Raw genomic sequence first — 26,315 nt, 5'->3', positions numbered from 1 at the left:
CAAGATGTTTCCTTTTATATCCTAATTAGTAGAATTTAAAGCAGTGTATCATTTTGATTGTGTTTGCTTTTGAACAAAATGAGCTTTATTTAAAAATATATGTCATGCTTATTCTAAAAAAAAACCATATCTTGATGGGAGGCCCCCATATTGGGTGTATTTCTGGAGAATTCTGGAGCTAAAGGAAACACTTTGCCTCCCATTTTTTCTATTCTAAAGACATGGGGTTTTCTGGCTCTGTGGTCCTTGAACTTGAAGGTGCATTAGCATTACCTACTAGGCCTCTCCAAGCACAGACAGCTGGCCTTGTTCTCTGGGTAACTGACTCTGGTGGGCCGGGCAGGAGAGAAGCTTAGCCTGGGATGCATAGTAGCAATAAAGAAATAGTGCGAGACCAATGTGTTGATGCTGGTGTTTGTTGAGGATCTGGTAGGAGGTGGGTGCGTGGTAAAGCAGAGAAAGTAGGATGGACTTAGAGAGGTTGTAGGGAGTGAGTGAAGTCCTGAGTGAATTCATGTTGTTGACACAGACATGACTGTGGGAGTGTGGAAGCCCTCACCCGGTGGGGCTCAGATGGATGGCAGAGCCTTCCTCAGGATCTAGTGTGAATGCTGATAGTGTGTGCAGAAAATGTCCCACAGACATGGTTCTTCCTGAGGTTAGCTAGATCAGCCTCCTGGACTCGGCTGTGTACTATAACCTCTGCATGCTCAAATCTTTCTAATAACCCTGCCTCCCTGCTCAACTGCTGAGCTTCCAGGGTGCTGTGGCTTCTGCAGCAGAGAGCCTAGTCCACCTGACCTTAACTTGTCTGCATGTCTGTGTTTGTTTTCTCTTTATCCCCTTGTCACCTCTAGTCAGGATTCTGGGGCCCAAGCAATGCAAGCAGCAGCAGTAGGTCATTCCTACCCCTGCTCTGTTTAGCTCTATGCTGGGATGATGTGCAGAACTCGAAAGAGAGGCCCTGGCTTTGTGCAATTTATTGCGAGGGAAAAAGGCATAGACCAAACAATTTCATCCATGATTTGAGCTGGAATTTGGGGAAGGGGGAGTCACGGGCTGCAGAACTCTCAGCAATGAACTGAACCTGAAGGGAGCTGGAGGGTAAGGTCAAAGAGGGAGCCATAAAGCTGAGGCCTGAAGGAAGAAGAAAAAGGAGGATGAACTTCACCATGACACTTTTGAGGAACCGAAATCATCATGGGAGGGTACACCATCCAGGTGGCCTTGACTGTTGCAGGAGAGTGAGGCCAGATTTCACACAGGTGGGGGGCGGGGGCGGAGGCCTCCCTGCGAGAGTGGTGGCGTAGGGGAAGTGGGAGACCAGATAGCCCTCGCTGAGTGAGGCCAGAACGTAACAGAAAGTGAAAGTGTAGATGGGACTGGCCATCCCATAATGTGACACAGTTTAAAGACATTGCCATGGCATGAGACCACCATCCTCAAGACGGCCTTCTGAACGGAAGAAGGCTGTAGGTGAAGGGCAGCCCAACAGCCTGGCCTGGTGGATCTATGCAGCCAGTGACGAGTGACCTTGCCAAGCCGACTGCCCACATCCATCTCAAACACAACCCTCAGCGGATGAGGGCCATTTCCTCATATTCCAGGATAGTAAAACCAGCACAGCCCATCATGGGGCTCACAGGAGGCCACAGAGCCACATGGCGTGGTCATCTGTCCTTCCTGAGGAGTGACTTGTCTCCTGTCTCCCAGGAACACCTGTTTCTTTGCCCAAAGCACCACCAACACAGGAACTACCCTTGTCCTTCTTGAGCAGCCACTTGCTGTGTTGGAGACATTTGTACGCTCATCTTGTCCTGTCCCTTGCCAGTGATGGCCAAGGATGGTGACAGGTGGGATGTTAGAGAGAAGTGAGGTGAACCCCTGGCCTCAGCTCCCATTGTGAGATAGTGCAGCTAGGACCTCAACCCAAATCTGTTTGATTTCAGATGTGTAGAATAAACAATAGCACTGGGCAGAGAAGGCTTAGAAAACAGATCCTCTGCCTGAGGGTCAGTGTTCCGAGTACATGATATATATATATATCTACAGATTCCTACCTCCTCATGTTCCAGCTTCTTTCTGAGCACAGCTGACTCCTCTGTCCATCTTGACAGCATGGCTGAGAATCCCTGCCTGTGTTGGTCTCTATATCCCATTCATTTGTACCCACCCCGTAACAGAAGTTAACAGTTTTCCTGTTGTTTTTTTTTTTTTTTTTTTTTTTTTCCTTTGAGACAGGGTTTCACAATGTTGCTTTGGCAGGTTTAGAGTTGGCCATGTAGACCAGGCTGGACTTGAACTCACAAGGATCTGCCTACCTTTTCCTTCCCTGAATGCTGGTATTAAAGGTGTACATTACTATGCCCAGCTAACACAGTCTTTCCTAAAAGATGGCTTCCCAGGCATTTCGAAGATTATTCTGAATGTGAAGAAGCAGTTCTTTAACTAACGGATCTCCGACTCTTCAGTGGCAGGCACTGCACAGCACACACGAGGTTCTGTGGTCTGTTGTTGTTGGATAGGTGCAAAGAAATGAGTCTTGTATTCAGGTGCATTTCCCCACAGCTGTCCTGGGAGTCCCACCCTCAGTATTAGCCCTGAGGATGGTGAGAGAGAGAAGGGAGGTCCCACAGCTAGGCAACCAGAAGCCAGCCTGAGAGCTCAGCACTGTGCCCCAGCCAACAGGCTTCAGCTATCAATAGTTCAGGTCTTTGTACAGAGTTCACATTGTTCTCTCTAGATCAGTCCTGGAACTGTGGCAGGTTGCTAGCTGCTTGGCAAGACTCACAGTCCACCCCGCTCCACACCAGCATTCAAGCTCACATTACTAGTTCAAATTCAGTGTGTGTGTCTCTCTCTGTCATGCTATTATTTATTTCTTAACCTCCTTAGTGAATCACCACGTTCTGACCAATGAGGCAGCTATAAGAAGGTCCGAGAAGGGGAGGGTAGAAAGGAAGATAACAAATACTGCCTTTCTCTCCCGCATCTTCCCTGGTCTTCTCCTATACATCTTCTTTCTTTAAAAATGAGAATGAGCCTGGAGATGGTGGCACACACCTTTAATCCCAGCACTTGGGAGGCAAAGGCTTCCTGTGAGTTCGAGGCCAGCCTAGTCTACAGAGTGGTTCCAGGACAGCTAAGGCAGATACACAGAGAAACCCTGTCTCAAAAAACCAAACCAAACAAACAAACAACTCATAATGAGACACAATGCCAGATCTTGGACTATGAAGAAACCTTGAGGGTTTGTGTGTGCTGAGAATGAACAAAAAGAAGGAATTTGGAATTTGGCTTCCCAGAGGCCATTTGGGCTCTAGATTACTCACCTTTTACATGTGGAGAAAAAAAAAAGATTCCCGCCTGTCACTTTATTTATTGCATTTAAATTTTCTTATTTTACCCACTTATTTCTAAAATATTTTCTTAATCCTTTGAGGGTTTCAAACAGTGAAATTTTTATTATGTTCACCCCCAAACTCCACCCCTTAACTCTTTCTAGACAAACTGTATGCGCTCATGTATGTCGTGTGTATGCACAAGTGCAGATACCTAGAGAGACCAGAAGAGCTGGAGGTACAGGCGGGTGCCTGGAAGAACTGAACTCATGACCTCTGCAAGAGCAGCACACACTTTTAACCCTAAACCATCTCTCCAGTCCAAATAATTCTTTTCCATTTTTCTTTCTTTTTTCTTCTGTACTCTCCCTTCCTTTCTCCTTCCCTCTTTCAGTCCCTTTCTTCCTCTCTCTGTCCCTCCTTTCAGGGTCTTACTATGGCCTAAAACTCCAACCCCCTGTCTCTGCCATTCCAGTCTTTGGATCACAGGTGTGAGCCTCCACACCTGCTATAGGTTACTGTAACTGGTTTCTGCTTGTTTATCAGACCATACAGTGAATTGGGGAACCCAGGCTCCAGAATGGATGGGCTAGGAAGATGTGCCTGCTTCCTGGCTAAGGCTTCTGGCAGGTCCCTCAGCAGTCGTACCCCTCCTCAATTCCATAGGAACCGTGTGGCCTGGGGGACCAGACGGGTGCTGGAGATGGGTAGACCTTAGACTTAGTCTCAGCTTATTATACTAAGAGGTGAATGGGCTGTGGAGAGCCCACATCTGTGTTACACCTTGAGGCCATCTCAAGGCACGCATGCATGTGTGCTTTCTCTTTTCCTGATTTGTTTAGGTAAGAGGCACACAGTCAAATCTGGGAAAGTTTTTCTTACTCTTTTCTTAATAGTTTCACTAAGCAAACACTCCCCTCCTCTTGCCTGTGGTCATTGCTGAGTGAGAGTGTGCAATTTGGAGCTAAGGGAAACAGTTTTACATCGTCAGACTCGTACACACTGGCTTATGGCCCTGACGTCTTTCAGGCATTGTAGTAGCTGTGCAGGGCCCTCGGGTTGCGCCACTTGTTGTTGATGGACTATTGTTACCGATGACTGCTTTTCCTTCTTGCAGCTACAAGCATCTTAAGAGAAACAGAACCAGACCTCACATTAGGTTGGGAAACAACTGCCTAAGGTCATACCTCAGGCATAACTATAGCCATAGCAATGTAGACTCCCAGTCTTCTCTCATAATGAAAAACACATATTTTTTTCCTTCTATAATGCATGGGTTCATCTGGAGAATAAAGTGAGACTCCATGGTATTAGGATAAATGGAGGCAGGCCTGTGAGGTTCAGAAGAAATACTTCTGCCCCTGTGGCTTGATCCCAGGCTACCGACTCGCTCTCTGTGTATCCATCCATTCACCGATTCATTCGCTCACACACCAAACTGGCCAATGGAATCGATACAGAGAGTTCCTGCCTGCAAGCTGTCCCCATTCTTAGTGAGGCCACAGGTAATACACAGATGCGAAGACACTGAGGTAAAATGGCAGCTATACAAGTGAGCTTCGAGTACCTTGGTGGGAGGGGACCTCTCTCTAATACTCCCTACCCAGTGCAGCTGTGCCACTGGTTTTGCGTGTCCAGTGCTCTGCCGTGGTATTTGTATTCGTTAACCAACACACTTCTCACCCTCCCCACCCCAAGAAGGTGTAGTCATTTCCATTTTACAGCTGAGCAAACAGGCTAAGAGATGAAAGGGGACTTTCCTGAGGTCAGAAGGTCGATGCTGGAATCTAGGCTTGCCGCTAGGGCTCCGGTTCTTGAATCTGCTCTGCACACATGCATGCTGGAAACTCTTTTGTTAGTGAGGTGACACTTTACCTGCATTTTGAAAAATTAGGCAACTTGGTTGGCCGGTCACAGCAAGCACAGTGTGGTTGGAATCACTGAGGGTGAGGCTATGATTTGGAGGCTGGGAATCATTTCAGGTGAGAGAGAAGAGCTGGGGCGAAGACAGAAGCTCGAGACAGCAGACTGTGTCAAAGAACAAAGTAAGGGGACGTGGATCCTTCTCATCAGTCTTAATGAAGAAGTCACAGTGTCTTCGTCTCCTTTCACAGCAAATCTTCTTGTGGCCGGGACAAAGTACCGCAAAGAAACAGCCCAAGGAGGTGAGTTTCATTTCGGCTCATGGCTTCAGAGGGATTTTAATTCATCATAGTAGGGAAGGCACGGTGGCAGAGCCATGTGTGGGAGGCTCCTCACCTGGCACAGACGAGCAGGTGGAGTGCCCAGGCTGGAACAAGAAGCGGGTATGACCTCGCAAGCCCACTCCTAGTGACCTGCTCTGCCATTCAGGTGCCACCCCCTCTCGTGTCTTCAAAATAGCATTGCAAGCTAAGGATCAAGCTCCCAAAATACGAGGCTGTGGGGACAGCTTAGCTGGAAACCATGGAATCCCATGATCTACCTCCCAGAACCATGAACCATATCAATATCTCTTATTTATACACTAAACCGCCTGTGCCACTCTGCTGAGACAACAGAAAGCGGACTGAAACACGCGGCAGGGTTGGGCGGTTGTAGGAGATCTTCCTGCCCCGTGGTTGATGGGGTAGAACAGCCTGCTGTTGGGGCAGTTCTGTTTCACTCTTCCCCTTTCCAGCCCGTGTTCTCACTTTCTGTGTGCGCTCATTGAACACCCACCATGGGAGCCTGGGACCCTGGGACCCTGAGACCCTGGGAGATGCACGCAGCAGCGGAACTGCTCTCTGCCAAGCAAATGACTAAGGCGGAAGGGAGGCAGTGAGACACACTGGTGGACTTCCTAGTTAATCATCACAGAGGGCACCCCAGCTGCAGAGTGGTCTAGGGCTGATACCCATCTCTAGGAACACAGAGGTGGGAGATTAGCAGCCCCGTTTCTGAGAAGCCACAGTTGAGTTATTGAGAGGAAGTTGTGAGGTGATGCTAACACGAAGCAAGCAAGGCGCTGTGGAACACCGAGGTGGGAGAAAACACCACGGGCTTGACCTGACATTTGAGCCTGCCCTTCATCCCAGTCAGTATGGTCACAATAGTGTGTCATGTACAGGATCTTTGAGGACATAACTCTTTAAAAATATATATGTATATATGTGTACTATATATACATATATGTTCATCTCAGATACTTCATAACTGTGTGTGATCCATACAAGGAACCCTATTTCTCTTTTGAAGAAACTGAGGCCCAGAGAAGTGAAATGACTTGCCCAAGGCCATTTCAACACAATTTGGGAACAACCCAACTTTTAAGACCCAAGTTCTTTCCAAGAGAGCTCAGTGCTTCTGCAAATAGTGCAGAGCAGGAGGGAAGGACGGATTCCATGGACCCGTGGGCCGTCTACTCTCACATCCTCTCACATCCTTTGTTGGACCAAGGCCTGGAAAGTGCCACATCCTGCTGTGTCTGTTCAGCCTTGTGGGTGATCTCTGGGCTCTGGAATAATCCAACAGGGAGATTTAGTTACACGGGTTGCCTGGCCTCTCTAGGAGAACGGATTAATCCTCCGAACTCTCCCTGGTAAGAGTGGGCCTCCGAGCCCTGCTTAGGGGTCTCTGAAATGGAAATTGCAGCAGTCACCCCGAAGCTTGAAGCTTCTGTCTCTGCAGATGTGTTGATGTTCTGGGCTCAGATAGGAAGTGGGACAAAGCTCCTGGCCTTAAGCACTGAGGCGTGCAAAAGTAGGAGGGGAGTTTGAAGCCCTTGCAAGAAAAGGGAAGGAAAGGGCATGGCCATTGAGTGTGTGCCTGTGTTGAGGGCTTTACAAGCACCTGAGAGGAAACATTACCCTAAGGATCCAAAGGCCTTGCAGTAAGCCATGATGCCATGATGCTATGGATCAGTCATCTCTCTGTCGTTTCTCTTGCTGGAATACCAATCTCTTTCAATGACACTGAGGGTGGGTGTGGGGGGGCATCCTGCCCAACCCCCCTACAATCCTATTACTTCTGGTTTACACACAGAAAGGAAGTCACTCAGGGGTCAAGCAAGGTCACAGAGTTAGTCAGTAGTTCAATAGAACTTAAATTTAGGTTTTGGACTCCAGGGAAGTGACAGGGGGACGGAATACTTCTAAAGCCTCTGAATCCCCTAAGAGGAAGCTGGAGTTGATGGGGGTAGGTACAAGTTTGACGTGTGGTGAAGTTTATTGCTTGTGTGCAGGGAACAGGGGGCTTCTTTTTTTTTCCCCACCCAGGGATGTGAAAGCAGCTCTCTGAGATGTCTGCAGCTCTCATTCCATCCCCAGGAGCCAGCCCAGTGCTGGCACTGGAGGGTAGAGGCCATCCCTCAGAGAAAGACCTCTTTCTTCCAGGAAGCTGAGCTTGCAGAGCTGTGGCCTCCCTGGCCCTCGCCATGGAACAGACTGCACCAGGAAATCAGTGGCTTCACAGCCAGGGAGCCACTTCTGCGTGGCTCCATTTGGAATGATTATAAATCCTCCCAGTACCTGTCATGGAGTGCATTGTTATTTTAGTAAAATGGTTTGGATATAGACAGTGTTTTGTCACTTAAAGGAATAGAGATTATTTTCCCCAGGATTTTATGCTCCATAGAGTGGTTCCTTCTAATGCTCATAGGCTTTAGCGATGGACACCTCCAGGTTCTAAATTATATTGTAGGGTGCTGAGTCTGTGAAGTTGGGGGAAGGTTAAGTTGCCGGGGAAGTAGGAGAAGGGTGTCTCTTTAAAAGGGAATGACATCAGCCTCCTGAGCATGGGGCTGCCCTTGCCAAGGGCCCTGGCACATACACTGAGCCCTTGGATCGCTCTGGATCACTGGCTACAGAGTCTCTCATTCCAGACTAATCCTGGCATTTGCTAGCTGTGTGACATTGGTGAGGCACTTAAGTTTGACCTTCCTAGCGGTCAGTCTACTTTGCTTCCCAAACTGAGGTGGAAAGGTTCTGGGTGAAGCATGGTACTGTGCTAGGTGAACATCAATCAATCAAAAACCATGACATTCGCTAGTGAAGCACCTGCTCTATCAGAGCAGTAGTGACGTTGGTGTGTGTGTGTGTGTGTCTGTGTGTGTTCTGGTGGTGATAGAGGCGGTTGCTGGGGGAAATGGTGATGGTGTGATGGTAATGGTAACAATACTGGTGGTGGAGGCACAATGACAGTATTTGGCTGCTGGGATGACTGAATGTGTACACAGAATGATGACATGATATTCATATCACAGCCAATGCAGCTATGGAGGAAGAGAGACAGTCAGATGCTCTTGGATATAAAGGCTCTGTCTTGGGCTACTGTTGACTACCTATTTTCTTTTGGTGCCTTTTGTGTGTACTCGAAAGAAAAAAGAAATGTGGTAGCCAACTTTCTCCTATAAAATGGGAATAGCATCCTGTCCCCAAGAGCACTGCTACAGTGATCACAGAAGAGAGTGTATTTCGAGCCACTCAAGGTCTAGTGATGAGCTATTAGGTTCATCAAAGGCATCACCAGGGGAAGAACATTGCTTGCTACCACTAAACCTGCTCTCTGAAAGTTGCTATTAAGATGGCCAGAAGACTAGGCACAGGGCAAGGGAAAATATTTACAAAACACATGCTGATAAAGGAGTTGTATCCAATGTAGACAAAGAACTTGTGAACTCAATGATAAGAAAACAATTTAATCTAAATAGACCCTTTATCAGCTAGATATAAGCCAGGCATATACTTCTGTGGGTAGAGGAACAACATGGTTTGTCATCAGGGAGTTAAGTTATCACGACTGTGTGGTGCCTTGCAACTGTGCGGAGCTCTGCTTTCTCAAGACTGTCATCAACAGGTGTGCCTAGTTGCCAGACCTCGTGCTCCTGAAATAGGGAAGTAGTTGGTTCCTACCTAAAGCAAAAGTCTAAGGATCCAACTAAGTTTCACTTCCCTTTGTGGAAATAACTTGGGATTCCACCCAGGGAGTGGCTTGCCTACAGAGTGTCTGGTCTGGGGTGTGAGCGATGAATGTACCCCATGACTTTCAGTCTGTGTGTTAATGCAGTCCTTTTGTTCCACTCCTACTTTTGAAATCGGGTATAATAAGCTGTTGGAAATTAAACACAGGCAAATTTTCAGTACTCACTGAAATTCCCTCCCAATACTATCCTATATGTTTCTGCGGTTTATTATTTTCATTCGCATCATTGTATTCTTTACTATATTTCTAAATTCCCACGCCTCCACTCTGGAAGAGGGTATTTTTGTCGAGGCTGGCCCCTGATAAGCTAAGAAGAAAAGGATGGTTGTTTCTTACTATTTACTTTAAATATACTCTCACTGTGGGGATAGCAATTGTATTTACAGATATGTCTTAGCTGGTTTAAAACCTGCCTGAACTACATACTAGTGTCTGCAGCATTTTGCTTTTATACTTTACATGGGAAAACGTCCACAAAACGTCTTGCAACAAGCAAACAACTAGACAAATTGTGACGTGTGTACAATGAGATTTTATGGTTTTTAAAAACGAGGGAACTATCAAGAGATGAAAAGACAAAGTTAGATTACGGTACGTTTTGCTAAGCAAAGGGTTGTCGTCTGAAATGGCCACAGACTACTTCCAACTTCCACCTCTGTGCTAGTCTAGAAACACCACAGAGAGAGCAAAAGAGTCAGCGGTTTCCAGGGGTCCAGAAGATTGGATCGTAGGTATTTTAGAGTGGCAAAATGATTGTGTATAGCTGTAAGTTGTGTACATGATGGCATGCGTTTGTTTATTAAACAAAGTAGGACAGAGCTAAAGTAGCACGTTTTAAAAGTCATCCAAAAGACCAAAGATTTATTATACAATGTGGCAAAACAATATAACTCTTAAGACTTTTTTAAAAAAAAAAAATTTATGTTGTGTGTATGAATGTTTTGCCTGCACGAGTCAAGTATTTGCCTGGACCCGCAGAGATCAGAAGAGGGCATCCCCTGTAACTGGAGTTAGGGATGGATGTGAGCTGCCTTGTGTGTGCTAGGAGCCCACCCTGGTTCCTCCAGAAGAGCAACCAGTGCTCTTAGCTGCTGAGTCATCTCTCCAGACCCCACAAACAGGATTATTTCAATGTATGTAAACATCGCAGTGAAAGGACTAGAGGAACACATTGATGACATAAGTAATTTTGCTGATGAATGAAATCTATGGAATGAAAGGCAAAGTGAGTTCTGTTCAAGTCCTTGTTCTGGCTTCACTCTGGAAAGTCCAGCACAGGCTCATGTTTGGACGGCTGCTCTCTGCTTGTGATAATACATTGAATCTTTTGATATTCTGGCTGGCAGAGTAGGTTACTAGGAATAGGTCTTTGAAGGATAACCTGCCCCTCATTCTGGCCTCTTTTCTGTCTTTTGGTCTGCAGCATATGAGAGCTCCCACAATCTCCTACAGGCATAGATTGAACGGCTTCTCTGTGATACAGCCTTCCTCACTGTAGTGGATTGCTCTGAAACTGAGCCAAAATCAGTCCTTTATACCTTAAGTATCTATTAAATCCTTCACACATTCAGTCGGTCTTGTCAGGTATCTTCTCAGAGCAATGATAAAGGAACTGATACAGAGAACTGGCTTCAGAGAAGTGTTCTGTTGCTGTGTTTAAGCATGGGAACTAGATTGTGGGAAGTTTGGAGATGCAGGCTAGAGAAGATCTGGGGTGTTATTAGCAGAAATGAGTATGCCCTTCTGTTGGGAGTTTGAAGAACAGAAATGTTGAGAAAGTCAAGATAGCACAATGTGTAGGCTGTGGCATGGTTGTTATTCATTACATTTAGTCAGCTTTATAGTAAGAAGAGAGAGCAAAGAGCAGGATGGAGAAAATTAAAAATCATGCTGTTTGGTGAAGAAGGAAACCTGAAAGTGACTGAAGTTAGACAATGCAAGTGAAGATAAAATGTCTGTAGTTGCTAAGGAGAGTAGTGTCATTACAGAGAATCCCAGTGCTTTGTATGAAGACAAAAAGACCCTTCTCCCACCAAAGGCTCTTGGGTATAATATGCCAACTGAAGTGGTGACCTGTTGGGAAGGGATTGCCTAGAAAATGTTTTTCCATCTCCAGCCATCTAAATACCCAAAAGCTATGGCAGTCATGGCCCACAGGAGCCAGGCTACACCACATGCTAACAGTGGAACTTGATGCTGTCTGCCGAGTGCTGGTGTTGCAGGCCTGTAGAATGTAAGAGGCATGAGAAAAGCTATCAAAGTCAGGCAATGTGCAGGGTCAGATTTTCTTCAGGGTATTCCTGAGTGGGGAGTGTGTAAAGCTTTAAGGGGGGAGCCTTGTTGCACTGGAGACCCTAGGATATGTGTATATATGTGTTTGTGTATACATACATATATATACATATATGTATATAAACACACATATATATGACAAAAAACTATAAGGAGTATGTCAAATCAATGCAGAAGGGGATATCAATGGCTAAAGCTGGAGTAATTTGGAGAACAACATGGAGTAGCACTGAATTATAATACAAAATATGAAAATTACTCCTTTGTTTAAATATTAATATAATTCAATAACAGGCAGAATAAACCAGTAAGGGGATATATATATATATATATATATATATATATATATATATATATATATACACACACACACATTTTCTTGCAATCAAATTTCAAGCGATTTGTAGCTTTTCTGCCCCCAAGGTGCTGGAATGTAATGTGGACTGTGTACAGTCTTTTCTTTTTGAAAGGCAGGGTCTCTGTACAGCCTAGGTGGACTCAAACCTCTACTCTTTCTACCTGAGCCTTCTGTGTCCTGAGGATTTCAGACACGTGCCACCATGCCTGGTGATAGTATATACTTTTTTCTGACTGTGATCTCAGTATATAGCACAGGCTGGCTTCCAACTCGCTGTGATCCTCCTGCCTCAGACTCTCAAGTGGTGGGATCTCAAGTGGGTGACAGCATCACTCTTGATATGTGAGATCCAGTGACACGTCTGTGGAAATGCCCCTCCTTCAAGCCCCAGACCCCAGCCTGTCTCATCATGTGAAGACATCAGACTATGTCTAATTAAGTGACAGTCTGCAACATATGTGACCAGTACTCTGTAAAATTCATAAAAAGGGCTGGGTGATGGGGGTGCATGTCTTTAATCCCAGCACTCGGGAGGAAGAGACGGGTGGATCTCTGTGAGTTCGAGGCCAGCCTGATGTATAAGAGCTAGTTCCAGGACAGACAGGGCTGATACACAGAGAAACCCTGTCTGGAAAAACAAAACAAAACAAACAAAACAAAAACAAAATTATAAAAAAGCCAAGGATAACTTGAGTAATGGTCAGGTTAACTGGAGGCGAGGGACAGAACAAATGAATGCAAGGTGATATTATAATGGTATCCTGGAACAGAAAAATGATAATTAGATTAAAAATTAACAATGGCTGGAGAAAGTGTGGACTTCAGTTAATAAAAACATACCAGCATTTGTTCATTAACTGTGACACATGGCACATTACTGTGTATTGTCAATGTCTAGGAAAAGTGGATTTTGAACTATCTGTGAATTTTTTACTACCCTTGTAATTTTCTTCTTTAAGTCTAAACTATTTTAAAATATAAAAAATAATTAAAAATGAGATGATGCCATAAACATCGCTTGACAAGTAGTTCATATAAAATTATAATAAAACGACAGCTGGGTTGCGCTTTTATTTAAGCAAATTTCCCACAAGGAGAACATTCAGAGAAGTGCCCTCCTGAGGCCCATCTCCACAGAGGCTGAAATTCCAAGGCCAAGGGTGCTGGCCGGTGCCAAGGCTTCAGAGAAGGGCGACTATTATTCCTCAAGAAGCAGGGGAAGGCACGCCCCTTCTGAAAGGGCAGAGGAAAACAATCATGGACTATGTGCAAGTGCCTCGTCTGCTCTGAGGGGTCTGGCTCATGGAATCGCCTAGCGGTCTTAAGGGGGCGGCCACACCATTCTTCCCAGAAAAGCTGAGGTTCAGAGAGGTTAACAACCCACCTACCAGGTCACTAATTGTATCTTTTTGTGGGGTATAGTGTGATTTGTTTTTGCTCTCTCTCTCTCTCTCTCTCTCTCTCTCTCTCTCTCTCTCTCTCTCTCTGTAGAGAGAGAGAGAGAGAGAGAGGCAGAGAGAAAGAAAGAGTATATGTTATAGAATAGAGTTGAACCAGAGGAGCTTGCCTCTGTCCTGTGACAATCAGTGTCAGTGTCAAGCAACCCATCCTTCTATCCCCCCATCCTCCCATCTTCCCATCCTTCTTCCTTTCCCTCCTCTCTTCTGTTTGAACCCAGGGCTTGTTCATGCTAGATCCGTGCCCTACCACTGGGCTGTGGCACAGCCTTCTGCCTGTTCTTAATTCCCGAAATCCATAGAATGAGCATAAGAAACAGACTGATTTTTCTTAACTAAATAACTGGTATTTTAATACGTATGAGTGCTTTGCCTGCATATATGTCTGTACACCATGTGAGTGCCTGACACCCATGGAGGTAGGAAGAGGGCATCAGATCCCCTGGTATTGGAGCTACAGCAGGTTGTGAGCCACCATGTGAGTGCTGGGAACCAACCATGGAGCCAACTTTCCAGGCCCTGGAATCGCATTTTTGGATTGGGTGACTGTTAGGAGAGTCAGAAACATTGTTGAAAGAAGAGATGGCAGGGTACTGGAAGTCTACTTAGAAAGAATAAATTCTAGTGTTTCACAGCGCACCAGGGTGACTCAGTTTACAACATCTTATACTGGTCGATTTAAAAATACAGAAGAGAGGGTTTTGTAAGCTTCAACCACAAGAAAATGGTAGCTTTTCAAAGAGGAGATTGTAATTGTCTGGATTCATCCATCACACCTGGCATGCATGCACCAAACAGGCGCAGTCACACTATATTCCACAAAGATGCACAGTTAGCACAGATAGATGAAGAAAGCAAAAACAGTATCGGGAGGACTTGGCCTTCAAAGGCCGTGGGAAGTTTTGGCAGGTTTGCGGAGGTCTCTGGGGTCTGGACAAAGGGACGGGTGTGCCTCCTTCTTAACACACAATATTATTAGCATCGCTCCTTGTCAGCTCTTTCCTGCCCTGCTACCCACTCACGCCCACTCCAACGCCCTGGTGGCCACCCCAATCTGGGCCACTTCCTCAGGGAAACAGGATGTCTTCTCCAGGCTGGAGCCGGTCCCCGGGGGTTTGGGGTGGGAAGAGACTGTCTGATGGGTGAACACTGAGCTAGGCACCAGAGAGGAAGCCACATTTCCGGGAGCTGAGGAAACTGCCATTTCCTTCTCCAGCAGGAAGTGGCCTTGGCTATTCTCAGCACCAAGGCTTTGGCCTGTGGAGCAATGGAAATCACAGCCTGGCGCTGGCTCTGGCCTGCCTCCTGTAGTTTAACAATCTACCAGTCAAAATAAACGGTCTCCTTGGGTCTCCGGGGCATGGTTAAGGTAATAATTGAGAGAAAGAAGCCAGAGGCCTGCTGCAACACAAAGGCACTGGGAATCTTTTAAAATGTCAGGCTGGGCTTGGCTGCTGGGCCCTCATTAAACGGCATAATTGAAGCATTGAGAAGGCAAACAGACCTGGAGGTTCTGTGCCGGCTTCTCAAATACCCGGTCGATTTGGACAGGGATGCTGCCGGTGCGTTAAAAATAAGCAGGGACATTATCGGGAAGCTGCGCAGGGCAGAAAAATGGCAACCGGAGAAGGAGTCAGGGACTCAAGGCAGACATGGACTCTGTCAGGCAGCTAGTTCTGACTAGCTCCCAGACTGTAAGCTCTGCTTCCCCCTGCTGAAGTGACCTCATTTACCTGGCAGACTTTCTCTGTGTCACAAAGATTCCGTCTCTCCTCCCATCCACTGTTTCCAGAGCCTGGGAGCTTCAATCCCACGTCCTTATTCCAGCACCCATTTGCAGCCTGGAAGCAGTCGGTCGCCCTGGAGACTGAACAGGGAAAGGACAGACTTATATTCTGCTAACAACCAACAAGTAACCACAAACAAACACATTGGAGCCTTTTGTTTTGATGGGGACAATGGAGGAAATAACCTGAATGCTATGGCAGAAAGCTGGTTGTGGGAGAGGGAAACGGGTCTGCAAGAGAGGGGAAGCTTGCTTGGGTTGCATTTAAATTATCCTTCATTAAGGATACTGAGGCACTCAAAATATGGGATGTGTCTTTTGATTGTATGTGTGTGTGTGTGTGTGCATGCGCACACATGCATGCATGAATGCAGTGCTCACTGAGGTTGGAAGAGGATATTGGATCCCCTGGAGTAGGAGTTGCCAAATCCGGGTCCTCTGCAAGGGCACTCACTACCTGCTCTTAACTAAAGAGCCATCTCTCCCGCCTCATGTGATTCTAAACAAATGGTGATAAATGAGATGAAAGCCCTGCTTTCACAGAGAGCTCATATGTTGGAGAGGGGTGAAGAGAAAAATAAATGAGATTTCAACTTTTGCAGAGGAGTAAGAAAAAGTTGGTTGAGTGTAGAGCGAGGACGGATCAGGTAGAAGGGGCTGTGGGAGGAGCTGAAGACAGCAAGGAGGATATGGCCGAATAAGCAGACCCACATGGGCATCCTCCCTACTCATGGTACAATCACAATGGCTTGGAAGCCCTCTCCAAATACATGGATGATCCCAACTTCTCCAGGCTTTTTACTGTGAGGGCTCACAATGTTCTGCACCTTGGGCCTTTCTGGCCATTGTCCTTCTTGGGAGCCTGAGTGTCAGGCACTCTTTTGGATACAGAGAGCCTCATTTTTACACCTGCTGGTCTTTCCCTGATGATGGCGTCTGTGAGGATAGGAAGTTGTTTGTACAAGAAGGTTGGTGTTTAGCAAAATACAGCGCATGCGCAGAAGCGGCTCTGGCAGAAGATGCAGGGGACCTTAGCCTCCCACTCCCCTGCCTTGGGGAGACAGAAAACGTGCTAGAAGGAGACCGGGATTACTTGTTCGAAACAAAAATTCGGAGTCCTGCTGTGTGCTAGAGTGAGGGCTAGCAGGGGCCAGCTACTCCCAGGGCCAATGAAAACCCAGCCCTGGCCCCAAAGCGCTCACCGATCTTAGAGTTTAGTGGGCATTTAATAGCAAGGTAGGCGTCTGGATGCCATTCCCAGAGCTCCGGGAGGCATTTGAGTCACCCAGGAGGCCTTCTGTGATGAGTTACAGCAAACTAACCCACGCTGGCTTGTGCAGTAAAGAGAGTTTATTGGCTCCCCATAGCCATGAGCTTGGAAGGTGGGCGGGCTTCAGATGTTGGGCCCTTGAGGCTCCTGCCACGAGTCTCGGATTCTCTTGCTCTGTCCTCCTCCTAAAGGCAGACATGTTCCATTCCTCACCCCAGTGACCCTCCAGGTCACGACACAGATGCCAACAGGCACGCAAGCCACTGTTTCTCACACGGTTGGGTGAATGATAGCAAGGGCATCACTGCCCACACGCAGCCTGAAGAGTCAGGCTGGAGCTCATCTGATGGCCTCTCCTCACACCCACCTCATCCCAGTGACCAACAGCATGCAAAAGCAGAATTCCAATCCCTGTAGCAGAGCCAAGGACATCAGTGGACTCGGTGAACTTGGCTTACCTCCAGAGCAAGGGTTGAGAGAGACCTGAATATCAGCGAGAGGAAGCAGGAATATTGCCAGCTGCAAGGACAAAATGGGTGTGACTGCAGTTGCTTATTCCAAGACGGTTGCCCTAGAGAAAAGATCAGAGGTGTCGGGGACAAGGGATTTTTCGTTACTCAGGGAAAGGCAGTAGTGGCTGGACCCTGGGGTGGGGTTAAGGGTTCCGGACAACAAAACAAAGAGACCTCGATGAGAATACATCTCTGACGCTGGGCCCCTTGTCGGTAGTGGCAGCTCTTCAAACTTCTCTGTTGATAGTTTTAAAACACTGGTAACTGGCTGTAGAATTCTTAGTCCTCTGGATTGGAGAGGACCCGTTAGCTGTGCCCTCAACACAAGGCATTATTACTGCTCATTGTGGCGTTCAAGCTTCTTCATCACTTGGGACCACAAGGCGCTAAGCGCCAGATCTCTCCTCAGCTGACAGAGTACTCTTCAAGTCATAGGCAGAGCTCTCCAAAGCCAGAAACCCATTACTCTAGAGCCAGTTTTGAAATCTGTGGTTTTTGTTCCCAGGGAATTTTGTTCCTGGTCATCAGTCAATGTCTAGACTTTGAACCGTACAGGGGACAGTTTGTCGTATTTTCAGTTCACAAATATTGACAAAAGAATGAAGGTTAGCTCAATGAATCTGAATGACTAAGAAGAAAGAAAAACACACATTTGCACCAACTTCCAGGAACTTTGGGTTGAACTGAGGTGTTTCCCACTCTTCAACCCCTCTTGCCAGAGTTCTGGACCCAGGAAAGCCCCCTGCTTATCACAGCGTCATGAAAAAATGATGTCAGTTGAGTCAGAGGGGCCGATATTTGCCCAAACAGTAATGATTTTGTACAATAGAAGGAGTCCTTCAGTCCTCAAGAGAGATATAATTTCCTGACCCCAAGGGGACCATAGTTAAGCAGAGATGTCATAGAGGATGTGTGTGGGAAGACCTGGGAGGGAGAAGTTGTTCTGGGGCTGGGGGATCTACTTCAGGTTTTAATTAGGTTTCAGCCAGGAAGATGGGAGTAGATGAGTTTGACCATTGCTTTGACTTCAATTTGAATCTCGTCCCTCCATTCACCATTTGGAAAATTGGGGGGAAAGTCATTCATTAATCCATCTGTCCATCTTTTCCTCCTCCTATTCTCCCTAAATATGGGCCTTCCACGTTAGGCAGTCACTCTGTTACTAAGTAGCACCCTTACCCCCTTCTCACTTTTTATTTTGAGACAAGGTTTCATTAAGCTATCCTGGCTTCAGCTTCACCCTGTAGCTGAGGTTACAGCAAGTACCGCCGGGCCCAGCTGTGCGTTCATTCAAATAGAGCAGACAATGGATAAAAGTTATAGTATGGGCTTCTAAAGGTCTCTGTTTTGTGATGGGTACATAGAGGTAGAAGTCAATAGTGGGTGCTAATGGAGGAAATGCAAGGAGAAGGTCATGAGATGGGGCACTGAATCTGGCTCTGCTTGTGGCGAGGAAGGGAGGGAATTATGGCTTGTTTGCTAGAAGAAGCTGAGAAGTCCAGCATGTCTGGAAGGCATCGCAAGGAAGGGGCATTAGCATGAAGAGAAACTTAGGGTCAGCAGGGATGTGAAACCTCAGGTAGAAAAAGGACCTTCCAAGTCCCAGAGGTCACTGTGGAATCTGAGAACAGCAGGAGCAGGATACATTGAAAGGCATCCGAGGGCTGGATACTAGAGATCTGGAAGCCACTCAGATGCATGGGAAGATGAGGGAGCCAAGCGAGGGGCTGGAGCAGGACAAAGACATGAGTCCCCGTGGGTTGCAAAGCAGTTTTGGTTGTTATGGAAGGACTGGATTCAAGCAGAGCTGGTTGAGGAGCAGGGCAAACATCCAGAGTCCTCCCATAACATCAGTGAGACGTGGCAGCAGCTGGGATGAAGGCTTCAGGGGTGCAGAGAAGTACACACTGGGGGAATTGAAGGACGAGAGATGCCCTACTTGATCTCAGAGAAAGAAGATGTTCTGTGCCAGGTCTCTGATAGCTTCATTCTCTCTCATAACCTCTTCCTATCCACAAGGTACGATTGTGTGTGTGTGTGTGTGTGTGTGTTTTATTTTTTTGAGAATTTTATACTTGAGTACTATATTTACATTATTTTCTCTCCTCCCTCTTTCCCTTCCAACTCCTCTGCCCCAACCCACTCTCAAGCTCCTAACATCTTCTCTGGTCATTGTTTCATAGGCACACATACATCTGCATACAATGTGTAACCTACTGAGTCAATTTAGTGTGGCTGGTAGGGAAATGTGCATAGGCAGACCACTTGGGCCTAGATAACCTGTCAGTGCACTTGTCCCTGGAGATGGCCAATTCGTTCAGCAGCCGTTGATTGCCTGTAGTGCCTCGTCTAGGGTTGGGGCCTTGTGAGGCTTCCCCCACCACAGCTGACATGTCAACTGGTATTATCAATAGTCAGGATTTGTTTGGGTAGCCATACGGTTGAGTTTTCATGCAGACATCTTAAGATGTTAAGGAACTTGTCCAAGTCGCCACAGCAGAATTCAAACCCAGGTCTGTCTCCAAACCTAAACATGTGCCGTCCGGATTTCCACCTTTGCTTCAGACTGCTGTCTCAGTCAACTCCAGTAAGCTGTTGCCTCTCGCCTTTATATCAAGACCATTAGAGTTCTGTCCACCCTGAGGTGTTTGTTTATTTTTTGTCTTGATTTGTTTTGAGGCACAGCCTCGCGCTGTAGCCCTGGGTAGCCTAGCATTCACTATGTAGACCAGGCTGGCATCGAACTCATAGAGCTCCACCTACCTCTGCCTTGTAAGTGCTGGCAGTAAAGGTGTGTACCACCACATCCAGAAATTCTAAGGAATTTAAGTGAAGCGAGAAATGCAGACTGAAATAAGTTATTGGGGGTTATAGTCGGCATCTCTCTTCACCTGTCAAAATCCCAGCTCTTTTCTCTCTGGGATTTCAATAAGGTCAATTTACTTTTTTTCTTTTAGCATCTTAACTCATGTGTTTACTTATTTGTTTAGGGTTGAGGCCTATGTGCAGTGAGCTTGGCACTCATGTGGAGGTGAGAGAGCATTTCCAGGAGTCGGTTCTCTTTTTTCCATCATGTCTATTCCAGAAATCAAGCTAGGTAGTTAGGCTAGGCCGCAAGTGCCTTTATACACTGAACCATCTCCCTGGCCCTGCTAAGGTCATTTTCACTGTTAGGAGGAAGCCTTTCTCAGCACCTCCTTCCCCAACAGACTGTTTGATCGCTTTATTTTATCCTTAGGGCTCCCACTAACTTGAAAACATCCTAAGGGAAAAGCCAGTTTCTTATCATTCTAATTGTCTCAGTACTTAGCTGGCGGGGATAATAGACATTAATTAAATTTTGGTTGGATGAATGAAGGATGCAGGATTGCATTAGTCACAACAATAGATCTGCTTGATTTGCTAACAAGTGCACATGCAGATAACACTTAATGTTTGAGTGTTATCTCATTCCAGCCTTGTTTTTGTTTTTGTTTATTCTGGCAATTGAACCCAGAGTCCTGCAAACCAGAGCACATACCCTGCCCCTCAGCCACCTCTACAGCTCTTCTCTGTGCCGCTTGTGCAGGAGGGTTTTCTCCTGCCATCCTGTGGAATCATAAAGATTCCAGGCATCTGCCCTTTAGCTCTGTGGAGCCAAGGCTACCCAGCATGCCCTGTGTGACTCAGTAGTGTAGCTTGCTCCTCTCCAGGCCCCTTGGCACAAATTACACGCTCCTTCCAGCCTGCTTTTATCATCATAGCCTTGAGACCTCATCAAACTCCCGGCCCTATCTCAAACTAGTGCTTAAGGGACTCGCTTCCCTCTGAAGATACAATGTAATTTTCCTAAACATGGCTCATTCCTGCCCTTACAAATGTCAGATACGGAACCAGCATTTAACAAGATGTATCAGAGGACAGAACCTACAGCAAGGACAGAGGACAATCCTATTTGCAGGCCTCCCTTCCCCCTCCCCGCGGCTTTGTGGAATTGCTCTCCCAAAATATTCCTAATGCTTTATTTACTTTGACTTCAGATTTATTTTGGGCTGAACTTTCCTGAAGCTGAGTCTTAGGATGTGAGTCTCATCCTGCTGGTATCCTGCCACACGGCTGTGTGACTGCCACTCTTCCAGGGACGCCACAGGGCCCAGAGGATGTCGACCTCTCTGTATAGCGCAGACGGGGATGACCAGCTTACAGCTCAGATGAAAATGCTCCCCAGAGGAAAGCCTGCGTGAGCTAGTCGTCAAAACTATGAACAACAGCCGAAGTAAAGCTTGTCAGTTTCATCAACTGTGTGTGCCAAGGACTGACGTGGCTCAGAGTTTCCAAAGTCTGAGTGATTTGTGACCATTAGTAACTCAGACACTGGGAGATTCAAGCGGCCAGCCAGTGCTGGGAACTTTCTCATTTCAGGAAATTTTGGCAGTGAGGCAGGCGTGCTAGAACCTCAGCAACTGGGGCGCTGGGAGGCGGAAAAATCAGACAGGCAGGAAGTGAGTGTGGGAACAGACAGAAACATGACGTGCCGCGTGAGTTTTCACGCTGGACAGCTCTATGTGGAGTTCTTCCTCCCCAGCGTCAGTTTCTTCACTGACAAGTAGAGTCGGTAAGAACTGTCACTGGACAGTGTACCGTGCCTGGTACAAGCCATGGGCTCTGGATGCCAGGTCTCATCCCCTTCCCAACCCGTGTCTAGGGGAGGCAAACCAAGGCTTAACCAGTCCAGGCCGGGTCTGGTTTGGTGGTCCTTAGATTGTTAGTGAACCTTCAAAGCTAGGACTTGCAGTTCAAGGACTCTGAGGGGTGTGGCAAAGGACTCTTCAAGGTCAGCAATGGCACAAAATGTTTTGGATTTAGGCTGGGTCATATTATAACATGGAGCTGCTATTCTCACAGTATGGCCTCTGGTCCCTGGAGGGACCCAGAAAACTTCCATCACTGATCAGCAATTCATACAGCTCCTATTTGCACTTTTTTGGGGGGAGGGGGAGGTGATGTTTGAAGTGATATTGTAAAAACAACCAAAGATAAAACCATTACATTTTAGTTTGAATCAAAGTAATGGTACTGTCCCGGAGAGTTGGTTAAGGGTGTGTTCTTGCTTTACCAGGGAGCTCGAGTTTGGATCCGAGCACCTGTGTTGGGCTACTCACAACCATCTGTAACTGCAGTTCCAGGGGATCTGATGCCCTCTGCTGGACTCTGTGGGCACCTGCACGCCTCTGTGCACAAACCTACATGCAGACACACATTTCATGTATAATTTAAAATAGGTCTTTAAAAAAATGTACTGGGAGAAAGGTATTGCCTGCAGGGATAGTTACGAGGTTACTACAATCCCTGAACTGCCACACTGATTTCTGTGACAAAATGGCAAGTCTTGACTACCAAAGACAAAAGCTGGAGAGATTGCTTGAGTGGAAGCTGAACTTTATATTTTTAACTAAGTGTCATTTTCCCTTGACAGAATGGTTTAGAGTCACACTGTGTTTATTTGTCCTTGGGTAGTTGGCAGATCACAAGAGAGAGAGAGAAAGAGAGAGACAGAGAGAGAGAGACACTGAAGGAAGAAGGGTGGCATAATTTGATCTTAAGAGTCTTTAGAAGGCCCATATGTTAAAGGGTTGATCCCCAGCCTGGTACCTTCATGAGGTGTGACTTAGCAGGGGTTCTTAGAGTCACCAGAGGCCCTTGAAGAGGACAGAGGATCACAACCCTTCTCTCTCCCTCTTTTCCTGACCGAGGTGATTCCTCTGCTTTGCCACACACTCCCCACCATGATAATGCTGCCCCGACACAGCTCTAAAGGCAGTGAGACTCTAGATGATAAGCTAAAACTTCTAAAACATTGTGCCCAAACAATCCTTTTCCTATTGCACAATGTTTATCATAGCAGATTTTTCACCATAGTGATGGGAGGTTACTATAAAAGACCGAAACAGGCCCTGATGATTTCCTCCAGCCCCTTTATAAGATCACCAATCCCCTCTAAAGGTCTCACTGCTTAATACTAAAGCATTGGAGGCTCCGTTTCAACATGAAGTTTGGAAGGGACACAAACATGCAGACCACATCCATTGGTTCCAGATTCCGCTCTGCAGCAAGCCTTTCAGAAAGCAGCACTCGTCACATTTTGGCGGGCTATCCAAGCGGGGTATCTGCTGTTATGAGTGGTCTGGCCAGACACCCTTCCCTTTCCAGCAGTTCTGTGTGAGGCCGAACCTTTTCTCACACTGCGACCAAATAGCGAACCACAAAAGAGAGTGAAGGTAAGACACAGGAGTCTATTTTACTTGCTAATTGGTCAGAATCAGGGCTGGGGATATATGTAGTTCATTGGTAGAACACCGGCCTAGTTTGTGCAAAGCCCCAAGTTCAATCTGTAGTAGCGCAAACAAGAAAAAGAAAAAAGAATCAGACATTGAAGATACCTATAAACACTTGAGACAATATAGTCTTTTTTCAAGAATTTTTATGTAGCTTTTAATTTATAAATATCATTTAGACTGACATGTAATGGATCAATTAGTTATATAAAATTTAATAAATACATATAATGTTTCTAAGTTCTAATCTATAATATAGCAGACTTTACTAGATATAACCCATATAGCTCTTTGGAGTCATGTTTTGTTTCATAGTTAATTGCATTCTTAATTCTTATTACATGTATGCATGTGTAGTGGTCAGAAGACAATGTACAAGACTTGGTTCTCTCCTACTATGTGGGTCCTGGCAATAAACTCAACGCATGAGGCTGGGTGACAAGCGCCGTTCCTCCCTGAGTATCTTGAAGTCATACCTAAAGAATACTTATTTTATGTGTATGACTGTTTTGCTTGCATACATGTGTTCCTGGCACCCAAGAAGGCCAAAAGTGGCACCAGATCTTCTGGAGCTGGTGTGAGGGATGATAGGTGCGGGAAACAGAACTCTGGTCCTCAGGAAGTGTAGCAGGTCCCTTAGCCACTAAGCCATCTCTCCAGCGCCGAGCTTTCGAGTCACAGTCTCACGTAGCCTGGGCTGGTTTTGAGCTCACCATGTATCTAAGTCTCACCTTGAACTTCAGTCTTGTCTCTCCCTCCTAAATGCTAGGATTGCAGGTGTGCACCGCCACCCTGGGCTTCTTGGTAATTTACGAGTGTAAAATTTCACTCCAAATACAGTTTTGGTTATTTTAAGCCTGTGCTTAGACAAGTTCCTGACCTTCCCCGTGCTTCATCCTCTTGTTAAACCCGACTGATTTTACTCTGGCTTGTGAGCTAGGTTGTGAGGACCGTTCACCTGTATGAACGGCTGAGGACAGTTGCTGGCCTTGTTAGCCTGCATTGGCGGTTCAGTATAATAGTCATTACAACACAGTGGTGTCACGTGACGGCCTCTCTCCTCCAGGCTGGGAGGCTGCCAGAGCGGGGCCTGTGCGTGATTCCTCACTGGTTCCTAGCACAGTGCTTAGCTTTACCAGGCAGTTGTAAAGTTGGAGGAGTGAAAGAGAAGCTGGGAAAAGGCAGGGCAAATTCCAGCTGGGTTTCTGATAGAGAATCCCATTTATGGATGAGGGGGTCTCATTCCGAAGAGTGAGTCTTGAAGGCAGGGTGGGGTGGTCATAAAGGAGGGGGGGAGCTGCTAACAGGAAGTGGTGTGAGGTAGGAGTATGTGGGGAGGGAAGCCCTGGACGTTTGCAGTCGGTTCTGATGGGGGTGTGTTCCAGACGGCGATGCCCAGTGGCCGGTATCTAAAGAGCTGTGTGACTGGCTGTGTGGGCACGGGTAGAGATCGGCCCCACCTACTGGTGGGGCTGGGTAACACAACCGGCCTTTTTAACTTGACTAATGATAGGGGTGTTGGCCTCCTGCTGGGTAAGATTAAGACCTGATCTAAATTATTAAGACAGGGGTATTTAACACAAGCCTCTGTTCATTGTTCTTATTGTTGGGTATTGAAACTATACCTTGGGCATGCTAGGGAGTGCTCTACTCCTGAGCTGTATCCTTAGTGCCTCTCCAGACAGTTCAGATATTTTACCTGATTAGGGTTGTCTTTCACCATACTTGTGAACTCTTATGCCCAAGTTATTTTATACTCGTAGGAAGGAAAGGAAAAAACGTTGTCCAGTGTGTGTTCTGGGCCACACTTTGGTTATGCCCTCCTCCTTAAACCTCACAGCCGCCCTTAGAGGAACACACTAGCCCCATCCAGGACATGAGGAAGCTGAGGTTGGGCAGAAGTGGAGCCTGAAGGGCCCCTCTGCGCACCAGTGGCCTGATTGGGATTTGAACTCACTTCTGGGCACACAGGCAACCTTTGGAAAAGCAAAATGTATTTTATTTGTTATTATGTACATAATGTACGCTTATTGCATACAAGTGAGAAAATACTGAGGAAGAAGAAAAAAGATGAAAAGTGATCATAAATCCAATCATTTAAATCCAAGCCTGGCTGGGCTGTGGTGGCGCACGCCTTTAATCCCAGCACTCGCGGATCTCTGTGAGTTCGAGGCCAGCCTGGTCTACAAGAGCTAGTTCCAGGACAGGCTCTAAAACTACAGAGACACCCTGGCTGGAAAAACCAAATAAATAAATAATAAATAAATCCAAGGCTGTATTTACACTGTATGTCTTTTTGCAGCATCTCAGGGTTTTCAAGATATGTTTTTTGCAACCAGCATTCCTGTTGAACTAAGCATTGTGAAACATTTTAAACCTATAAATATATTTCCATGTAATTTACAAAGATTGCATAGTATTTCATTATATAAGCCATACTATTTATTTGATCAATCTTCTGTTTTAAATATTTAGCTTGCATGCAGCTTTTCACTAATATAAGATATTTCAAATAAACAAGTTTGGTCTTTGAGTATGTCTTCCTTCCTTCGAAGAGATTCCTAGAAGTAAGATCGATGATTTAAGGTCCAGTTTGACTATAAAGACATTTCAAATTGATGTATTGCCAAACTGTCACTCCCCCTTTGAGACCTGTAAGTTACTCTTTAAATGCCAGAGCTGAATCCAAGCACATAGCAGGCCAGTGTCCTAGCACTGAGTACATGCCCGAGCCAAGTTATAGCATTTTAAATTCTTACCAGCAGTGTAAACAATCCTGCTTGGTATCCCTGCCAGCCTGTTTATTGTTATTAAATCCATGCACTTTATATTTTACCTTCTGATTTCTTGACCCAGTTCAAGTGATACGCTGTGCTGAAATATGAGAACTCATGACCTGTTAGTCCTCCAAGGTGACCATGCATTTCAGGTCTGAGGTGGGGGAGGAGCCTGGCCATGCATGGGCCTTGCTGGGATGGATTTGACTAAGCAGTGGGTGCGCAGTACCCACAGATACTGGTTGGAGTGGCTGAACTGCATAGGCTG

General features: G+C 46.4%; 3 long non-coding RNA genes across 4 annotated transcripts in view; 1 reads left to right on the top strand and 2 right to left on the bottom strand.

Annotated features, from left to right (window-relative positions):
• Positions 1-26,315, bottom strand: part of LOC126498032 (uncharacterized) — a 505,230-nt gene that overhangs the window by 180,226 nt on the left and 298,689 nt on the right. The gene's annotated exons all lie outside the window — the stretch shown is intronic.
• LOC126498033 (uncharacterized) overlaps positions 1-26,315 on the top strand; it is a 247,134-nt gene that overhangs the window by 15,291 nt on the left and 205,528 nt on the right. The window contains exon 3 of the long non-coding RNA XR_007590749.1: positions 5,456-5,506. This is a non-coding gene — a long non-coding RNA (uncharacterized lncRNA). The remainder of the gene's footprint in view (positions 1-5,455; positions 5,507-26,315) is intronic.
• LOC126498034 (uncharacterized) lies at positions 12,954-17,412 on the bottom strand. 2 transcript variants are annotated; one of them, XR_007590751.1, is made up of 3 exons: positions 16,903-17,412; positions 15,122-15,255; positions 12,954-13,164 (listed from the first exon to the last, which is right to left on the bottom strand). It is a non-coding gene; the product is annotated as an uncharacterized lncRNA (long non-coding RNA). The 2 variants fall into 2 exon arrangements; XR_007590750.1 differs by having other exon boundaries at positions 12,954-15,255; positions 16,903-17,015; positions 17,131-17,412.

Source organism: Alexandromys fortis, unplaced genomic scaffold (genome assembly GCF_014885135.2).
Source record: "Alexandromys fortis isolate MF-2015 unplaced genomic scaffold, M_Fortis_MF-2015_v1.1 scaffold_13, whole genome shotgun sequence".
In the NCBI taxonomy this organism is placed as follows: domain Eukaryota; kingdom Metazoa; phylum Chordata; class Mammalia; order Rodentia; family Cricetidae; genus Alexandromys; species Alexandromys fortis.
Note: the sequence above shows the minus strand (reverse complement) of the source record. Positions and strands in the feature narration are given on the sequence as shown.